The sequence below is a fragment of the Mustela erminea genome, chromosome 4, assembly GCF_009829155.1.
Source record: "Mustela erminea isolate mMusErm1 chromosome 4, mMusErm1.Pri, whole genome shotgun sequence".
Classification (NCBI taxonomy): Eukaryota; Metazoa; Chordata; class Mammalia; order Carnivora; family Mustelidae; genus Mustela; species Mustela erminea.
Window position 1 is genome coordinate 36848739 of NC_045617.1, and position 9357 is coordinate 36858095.

At 32.1% G+C, this 9357-nt stretch overlaps 1 long non-coding RNA gene across 1 annotated transcript; it reads left to right on the top strand.

Annotated features, from left to right (window-relative positions):
* The first annotated feature begins 2415 nt into the window (after positions 1 to 2415).
* LOC116587729 lies at positions 2416 to 4787 on the top strand. The gene is made up of 3 exons (XR_004284612.1): positions 2416 to 2490; positions 4045 to 4108; positions 4251 to 4787. It is a non-coding gene; the product is annotated as an uncharacterized LOC116587729 (long non-coding RNA).
* Positions 4788 to 9357: the final 4570 nt, after the last annotated feature.

Consider the following 9357-nt stretch of genomic DNA (forward strand, 5'->3'; position numbering starts at 1 on the left):
TTGAATACAAGAGCAGCCATCAGGGCTGAAAAGGTAAATGTATGGAGCATTTTAACTATTTCTTGTATTTCTCCAGGAAGGTATGTGTAGATAAATTTAGAGACAGTCTATAAGGGGTTATGATGTTTTGTGAAGTCTCCTGGGATGCATTATCTCTTAATGACAACTATAGTAGGAGAGAAAAAAAGACAAACTTGGAAGATTATGGATTATTAGTTTTCTATTGCTGCTGTAAAAAAAATTAACACAAATTTAGAGGCTTAATCCAATACAAATTTATTATTGTGTGATTCTGGGGTAACAAAATAAGAAATCAGTTTCATTTGGCTAAAACCAAGGTGTTGTCAGGGCTACATTCCTTCTAAAGGCTGGATGGAAGAATTCATTTCCTGGCTTTTTCCAGCATCTAGAATTTGTCCTCCTTCCTTGGCTCCCAGCCCCACATCATTTGTCTTCTGCTTTCATCATCATATCTGCCTCCTTTTTATAAAACTCTTGTGGTTATATCAGGCCAATCTAGATATTCAAGATGATATTACCATCTCAATATCCTTAACTTACTACATCTGCAAAGTCCCTTTGGCTGTATGACTCAATGTATTCACAGATTCTGTGATTTTGGCATGTCTATCATTTAGAGCCATTATTTTACCAAACACAATAGTTTATACATGACTATTAAACATGACTTGATTGTGTGAATCACTGAAGATAACATAAAGTTTATATCGTATTAGAATATACTAGTAGTGTATGTAGAATAAATGTTTCTTTTTTTATGGCTTTTGCCTAAATCTTTTCCAAGTTGGGATTCAAGATTAAGTAGGAAGCAAAATATTTGTGGCACACTGTAGGTGCTCAGCTTTAAAAATCAGCTAATAGGGCATGGCATCTTTCTCTCATAGAAAACATCAAAATATGTTTGAGAAATATGTTCTTGAAAGCAAAGGATGAGGCAGCAGGTGGCTATCAAGGACCTATGGATCCTAGAGGAGACGGTGAGGAGATTGCCTTACTTCACTTCCCTACCCATTATCCATTAAATCAGCAGCATATCTAGTGGGGGAAGACAAATTTTCTCAATTGTAAAGAATATTTTGTTGCTATGACACCTGAGGTTACTGAGGATGAGACATCAAACTAACCCCAGAAATCTAAGTCTTGAAGAAAGTATGTTTTTTTTCCTACCTTATTTCCTTTTGCTTTAATATGAGATTACATAAACTTAAATTCACTTCAGAGTCTCAAACACAGTGAAAGCTGTCAGAGACTCCCATTAAAGAACCACAATTTACATTTCAAAATAAAAGGGTTTAAAAGTACAATCTGGGCATGTGCATTTGTGCATGGATATAGCTTCAGTATTAAAATTTGCCATGAACAATTCTTTCTGACTTCACAAAGAACACTATGATATCCCTCTGATCCATCTAATCAGACAAAAAATGTAGTTTAAAAGATAAAGAACCAAAAATGAGCATTAGCTACAGATCTTAGAAAGTTAGAAACAGAATATTCTACCTAGGATGAACAGTGGTTTATCAGTCAGAATATTTTGTAGATAACCTTTTACAGAAATGTTAATTTGGAGGTTATAGTGATTTACCAAAGACAGAAAAAAGAAAGAAATTTGTTAAGTAAGATAGTATGAAAGGAAATATAGCTTAATGATTGGTTTAATGGCTTAGAATATGTATAATTACGTAAGTTTTTTAAAATAGAAATTACATTTTTTCAACCTGGTTTAGATATGGAGCCAGCCTTAGATAACTAGTTGAAATGTTGTGGTACCAATAATAAGAAAACGAGTCTACAGATATTAATTGATCTCCTATAATATATGTATGAATGTACAAAGAACTAGAGAATGTTTCTATAATAATCTTTAAGGTAGTTTAAAATCTAATTTGTTGCCCACCTGGTTGGCTGAGTCAGTTAAGCCTCTACCTTCAGCTCAGATCATGATCCCAGGATCCTGAGATTGAGCCCTGAGTCGATTCCTGCTCAGTGTGGAGCCTGCTTCTCCCTCTTCCCACCCTCGCTCATTCTCTCTCCCTCTCTAATAAATAAATACAAACCTTAAAAAGCAATCCAGTATGATGACATTATTTTAAATAGATTTAAATTTAAGACAAAAAAATATGTGTGAATTTGGAAAGATAAGAGTTGGTAAGGAAATTTGGAAGACAACACACTTCCGGTTGGGTACTGAAATGGAATCAATGATAAATTTTAAACTTTAAATAGTTTCTGATGGACAGAAATTTGTTTTTCATTATATACTAAAATATGTGAATAAGTTATTTAGATCTAGCTGAACTTATGGTCATATTCCATTACTTCTTTTTCTTGCAAGGTGTTTAAAGCATCTTTTAAGATGTTTAAGTACTATAATCAGTAAATGTTTTTAAATTGGACCCGTTTTTTTAGATCAACTTATTTAGCTACTTTTGAACTTTATGGGCTTCCCAGAGGAGAGGAAGAGCAGAGGTGAATTGGTTAACTATTGTGGGAAATAAACTATAAAATATTAGTAATTTATAAAAATCAGCATTTGCTTAGTACCCTCACATGTCAGTTGGCTGCATATTACGCCTAGGTCATTTAATCTAGGCAGGGCTTGGCTAAGGTGGCACTACTTCATACTTCTCTCTTCCTTCTGGGACCCTGAACTAGGCTGGGTACGTTGGATATTTGTTATAGAGGCAGAAGTAAGCCATCCCAACTAACAACTACACTTTAAGCTTCTGTTTGCATCTTTTAAAATATTACCTACCAAAGCAAGTCAATTGCTGGATTTTATGATAATTCATATCATTTTGAAGAATTGCCAACATGTTTTCCGAAGCAGTTGTGACCATTTATAGTTTCACCTATATACGAGGTCTCCAATATTTACACCTCCTTCTCAACACTATTATCTGTCTTTTTTATTATAACCATTCTGGGAATTCACCAACCAAACCATTTGCTCTTGGTATTTCCTTTGTAGAAGATTCTTTTATTACTAATTCAAACTTTTAAGTTGTTACATATCTATTCAGATGTTCTACTTCTTGAGTCAATTTCAGTACTTTGTGTTTTTCTGTCCATTTCATCTAGGTTATTTAACATGTTTGCATACATTTGTTAATGTAGTCCATTAAAATCCATACATTTCTTATTAATCTCTGCTTTTAGTAACTTAAGTCTGGTCTCTTTTTTTTTCCTGATGACTCTAGCTAAAGGTTTAGTCATTTAAAATAAAAAATCTTTTCAGAGAGCTAACAATTGGTTTTGTTGACTTTTCTCTACTGGCTTTCTGTTTTCCATGTCATTTATTTCCAATCAAATCTTTACTATATCCTTTCTTTTGCTTACCTTGATTTAGCTTCCTCTTTCTTTAGTGTCGAAAAGTGGTAGTTTAGGTTATTGATTCAAGATTTTCTCTTAGTTTATAATATAACATTATATTAATCCAAGTATTGGAAGATATATTTGTGGTGTTCTTGAAGTGGGAGTGTTCACCTACTCGGTGTTTGCCAATATGCTGACCACACAACATATTTGGAAAATATCAGGGCACTTAAAAAGAAGATGACAAGAATCACAATGCATCCAATAAATATGCCTGGTTTGGCTTAAATGATGAATCAAAATTAAAGAGTTCTAGAAATCAAGAATGGAAGAAATGCTATGTGGAAAATCAGGCTTGATTTATTAGTGTTTGCTTTCATGAGCTAAAATTCTTTTAGTTATGATGAGAATATTTCAGTTGATGTGAAGGTAAATGCTTTGAATCAAGTGATTTGACAGAAAAACATCTCTGTCTATCAAAACACTATTTCACCGTGTTTTCTCAAAATTGGCCTGTTTTTTATTATATTTTACTTTTTGCTATTTCTGTATTTAATTCATAGACTTCACAATAAACATTTCCAGAAACAAATATAATTTCACCCATTTCTACAAACACTATAAAGAGCATAGATATCTGAATAAAGTCAATTTAATGTTCCTAAGGACTGAGAATTCAACCACCAAGTCAACGTATTTTTGTTGCAGGCAAATGGTAAAATATGAAAACGTTTCTTCCTTCATCAAAACAACATAGGTTCTTTCCCAAATGGTAAGTCTCAAATGTTAACATTTTTCAGTGGGAGGGTTTCTAAATTGAAAGGGGAAATTAAGGTTAAATAGAATTGGGTCTCCTTCCAATCCAGATTGTATATTGCTCCTATACTTGGTTTAAATTTGATGTCCCTTTTCAGGCAAATATGAAATTGCGAAGACCTTATGAAACTGTTGTCATCTCCCTTGTGGGAAGTCAGCAGCGGGCACTACTAGAGCAATAGGGAAACAAACTTTTACTTCCCTACTTGATGCATTTCCTTCAATCAAGTCTATCCCAGGAGAAGAAGGAACAGTGTTGTTTGTCAAGCCAAACAGCAGGCTGAGAAAAACATCACTTTTAACTTAGGGATAGAGAAGGAGAAAAAAATAGGCCCAGAAAAAATAAGTTTACTGTATATTCAGAATCAAACTGTAAGTCACATCCTACCATATTTCCATGTGTTGAAATGGCATGTTATTTCTGGACTACGGAAAGTAATTGGATTACTGTAGCATAGTATTGTACATATCCACTCTTATATTTTCTCTTCTCTCATTGATAATTCAACTCCATTTTAAGAAATACACTATCATGGAAATTAAAAAAAATAATTCCTCAATTATTGCACTGTTATAATCAATTTTGAATTTCATCATGAATGCAGAGAAAATAAAAGTTATATTTTAATGGGTAAGCTAAATATTATTTTGATAGCTATTTTCTTTTTTATCTTTACATTTTACTAATTGCTTTCATTTGAAATCTGCAATAATACCACATACTTCACTACATAGACTATCTTTTAGCACAATCATTTGTTTTCATGCTTGGAAATATATACACAATGAGAGTAAAATCATTAGAGGCAACTGAATGAGTATACAAGATCTTTCAAGTTGCCTAATAACATCTGTTGTAAAAGTATAAACGTTTTGAAAATAATCAGAAACCTTTTTTTTGTTCAACCTAGTGGAATGCTCCTTTTCTGTTTATATTAAAATGAACTGTGGCATATTGTTCAAATTTAAAATAGATTAGATCTATTTTTGAACAATTCTACTGATTATAATGAGGTGCTATTTTTTCAAGGATTTCTGAACTTCTGGCTTCAAGAGTTCCATTTTACTCTTTTTTTTTTCATTCCCAGGGTACTTGATTGTTTTCGCTCACTTCAATTTTGAAACAAAGAGTTGCTAGATACTGGGAAATACTCCTTTGATACAAAGAGCCTATTTAATCACTTGGAAGAGATAATATCTGTACACAAAGAACTCTAGATAACAGTGAAATCTTATAGAGAAAAGCTAGTTCATAGCTATAATCAGAAAAATGACCATGTTGCAAAAGACAAGCCAGGCTACTTGTAATCAGTGTAGCTTTACTTTTTTATTTAGCTAAAAAGAACACTGAAGTAGCATTGTTTACACCTGACACAGTTTGCATTAATATCACCCACATTAATCAAATAGGCTACCAGAAAAAATAATTAAATGGCACGGTTGTAATTTATGCATTTATCCTGTCATTTTGAAAACTTTTGTCTTAATGTAATTGTTTTGCCTTGTTGCTGAGCATTATTCTAGAAAAATAAAAATTAAACAAAAATTGCACAAACAAACCTGAAAGCATGACATTGTTGAACACATTAGTTCATTAGCTGAACATTGTTCCACATATTAGTTACAAAGTATGACAATGTTTTTTTATCTATTTGACCCATATAATTTATGTGTCTGTAGAATAATAAAAGTAGCCAATGGCTATGTTCAGAAGCTTAAAATGCACTTTTCTTGAAACTTGCTTTAATCTTTCAGTACAAGAACAACATCTCAGTGGTCTTAAGAATTTGCATTTGAGGAAGAATAAAAAGACTTTTTAAAGGTAGTAGTAAATAACATTTATTGAAAGCTTACCATATGCCAGCAGCATTATTACTGTTTTCTGCTGATGAATCTCTTTTTTATATTTGATGCAACACTCTTATATAGCAATTATTATCCCATTGTTCAGAGGAAACTGGGACACAAAATATGGAAATAATTTTTCCAAGATCACATAGCTTATAACTGGAATTTCTGGAATTCCACACAAGGTAGTCTGATTTTAGTATCCTTGCATTTACCCAGTACACTGTAGTCTTTCTTTTCAATAGAATAAAACTTGATATTGACTGAAAGAAATATTTAGGTTAGGATAGTATCTATGAAGAATATTAAAATGTGTATAAATATAATTTGTGAAATCTGATCACTAGAATTCAGAAAGCATTTTTGAGGACAACGGGGTCAGATAACTATTTTTAACTGTATACAGGTAGCACACACTGGTCACATTTTGGGGAAAGAAGTTTAGGGCATCCTTCTTGCTTGAAGCAGAAGTTGAAGTGAAAATCAAATAATCTTAGGTTATATTTAAGAGTAATCCAAGTCAATATTTCTGAATTTTCTTTCCTCAATTTTTACTTTATTTCCAAATTTTTACTTGGTTTTAGATTGCAATATGAATACAAAATAATAACTTGTAACCATATTAATTGGCTTAATTAACAGAAAAATAAAAGTTAAAACACTTAGCAGTGACATTTTGTTTACTTTCATGTATATCTCCCTGTGGCATTGCTAACCTGAGGTCCAGAACCTGATTCAACCCTGCATGTTTGGTCATGATTGAGGGGAGACCATCTGAGGGGAAAAGAGTCTCTAAGAAAGTCCCATTGCAAGTTCTGTCTTTATCAGTGACACCAAACATTCTCTCTAAATTGGGTTAAACCACACATTAAAGTTACTGAGGTATCCTGAGCACTGTGAAGCCAAACAGAACATAATTTCTTCAATTTTGTTCCCCTTGAATTTTTTTCCCCTTTGAGTTTTTAACAGGTATGCTGTCACTTGAAAGGAGCATATCCTTTTTAAAAATACAGCAACTTGAAATGATGTGCTATTCAGCTCTAGAATGGAAACCTACTGCTGCTGACTTAGCAGTTAAAACATCTTTACACCAAGAAATTATTTATGAATTTGAATTGTTCTCCTATAGGAAAACTAAATTACCATTCCATATAGACACATTATATTGATAGTTCACAGGGGAAATATACATCATTTCTTATTTTAGATGGGCACAAAGATACTGACACCTTTATATTTTTAGTTTTATCTTGCTATATTTTTTCTTCCTTAAATTTTATTGGAGTTAAGTTTTCTAAGTGGGTCTAATGAAAAAGTAAAGTAGGTATGCATGACTTCCTTGCTACTTACCTGCAATATAATCTGAATCAAGGAAGACTGGGAATGGTCCATATATAGGCTCTATCAGACTTAAGATCTTTGAGTTAGGTTCCCAAGCAAAAAAGCTATAGCTGTGATTCAAGCAAAACTTTTAAGATACAAAGCTAGAAAACAGTGCCCTAATTGCTTTAACCTCAAAAGAAAATTTCTAAAATTTACCCCAACTAAAATTTTTGGTACACGAAAAATATGCATTTTACATATGTGATTGCCATTTGCTAAATCTGAATTTTTGCTACCTAATAGCTATGTCTAGACTTGAAGTTCATTTGGCTGGCTTCCACAGAACCAAACAGAAGGCAAAGAGTGCTTATTTTATTCATTTGCCCTATTAATTAATTAGTCTATTAATTAGTTAAGAGATAATTTTCAGATATTTATCAGAAAATTTTATTGCCATAAAATATGTATTTTGCAGACTTTACTCTCCTAAATAAATGAAATATTTTCAGAATGTTTTAGTAACATAATAGTAAACAAAAATCAATGCAAAATGGTAAGGGCAAAGCAAATTAAAGTACCATGTACTTACTATAATATTTGTTAAAGCACAACAAACAACATTCTCCATTATTCTTATAATGAGGATTTTTCCCATATTTTACTTATAAATTATGATTATGGCCATATTGAAGCTCTGTCTGCAATTATGCAAGCATAATTATCAAACGTGGTAATGCAAACTTCCTATTGTTACTTTATTAATGTGCTTCAATCCTGAATGTCTACATTATAGATCTTTGTATTCTGCTGAGATTTTCAGTAACTATTGTGGTTGCCAATGGGATCATCTCATGAAATAAAAATACTTTAAATTACAATCATCTCCATCTTTCCATTGCCTAACAGGTATTATTTAAATGGTGAACATTCTGTTCACACCTACAGGATCATATAATTTTGTTCACACCTATGGGTATAACTGATTTGTAAGATTTAAGGCCCTGTATCTCATTACTAATTTATTCTCAACCTTCAACAAAAGTATTTTTTTTTTGTATCTGCACACAATCTACCATCCTCACCCCCACATTTTCCTTGTCTGGTTTTAAGCTCCATAGTATAATATGTTTGAACTTTGGATCTTTGATATAGTCAACTTCCTCTTGTTTTAATATCTAAAGCTGTGGCTGGATGCATTATTGATAAGTGCACTGGGAACTTCTGCTGAAGCTTGTGAAATAGTTATTTGGTGTCTGAGTCATGAAAAAAAGATTCTTATGGAAACTTCATTATGCCTTTTCTTACACATGGCATGTGTTTGATTACTTCTGCCACCTTCTTAATGTTGATTGTCACTTTATTTTCTTTCTCCTTGAAATTGCTAGGTATCATTTAATGCAGAGAATATACCCATCTGTAGTGTAAATTATGCATGTTTTTATTTTAGCTCACTTGCTCTCAAATCCAAATTCTTTTTTCTGAACAGCAAAAAAGTTAATTTTACATTTATGCATCTTTCCATGTGCTTTGTGCTTAGTTAGATAAAGTTCGAAAAGCAGTATTCACTTTTTTACTTCTCTTTTTTAATTAAAAAAAAAAAAACTGAAACATTTTCTACATTTTTTTTTCCTCAAAGGAAATCTAAGTTGCTACATCCTGACCTTGGGCCAAATGTACAATTGTCTTGCTTAAAAGAGCTGATATGAATTTATCCCATATCCAAAATGAAACAATACTTCAACAAATGCAACTTTTATCAAATTTCATTTGCTTTTATTAGAATAATACACTTTAAAGTCACAAAGTTTTTTTCTGTCCAATTCTGTGGACTTTGGCCCTGAAGTGTATATATCTCACTGCCCTGCTTAACAGAGAAGGACTTTCAGTGGTAAGCTGGTTGTTTTTTTGAAAGGACTTATTTGTGCTAGAAAAAAATTATAATTTGAACAATAGAAGTTAAGAGAAATTCAGATAAATGAGTTTATAAAACATCTGATATCTAAGCCAATACTGACTTTCCATGATAGTATAAGA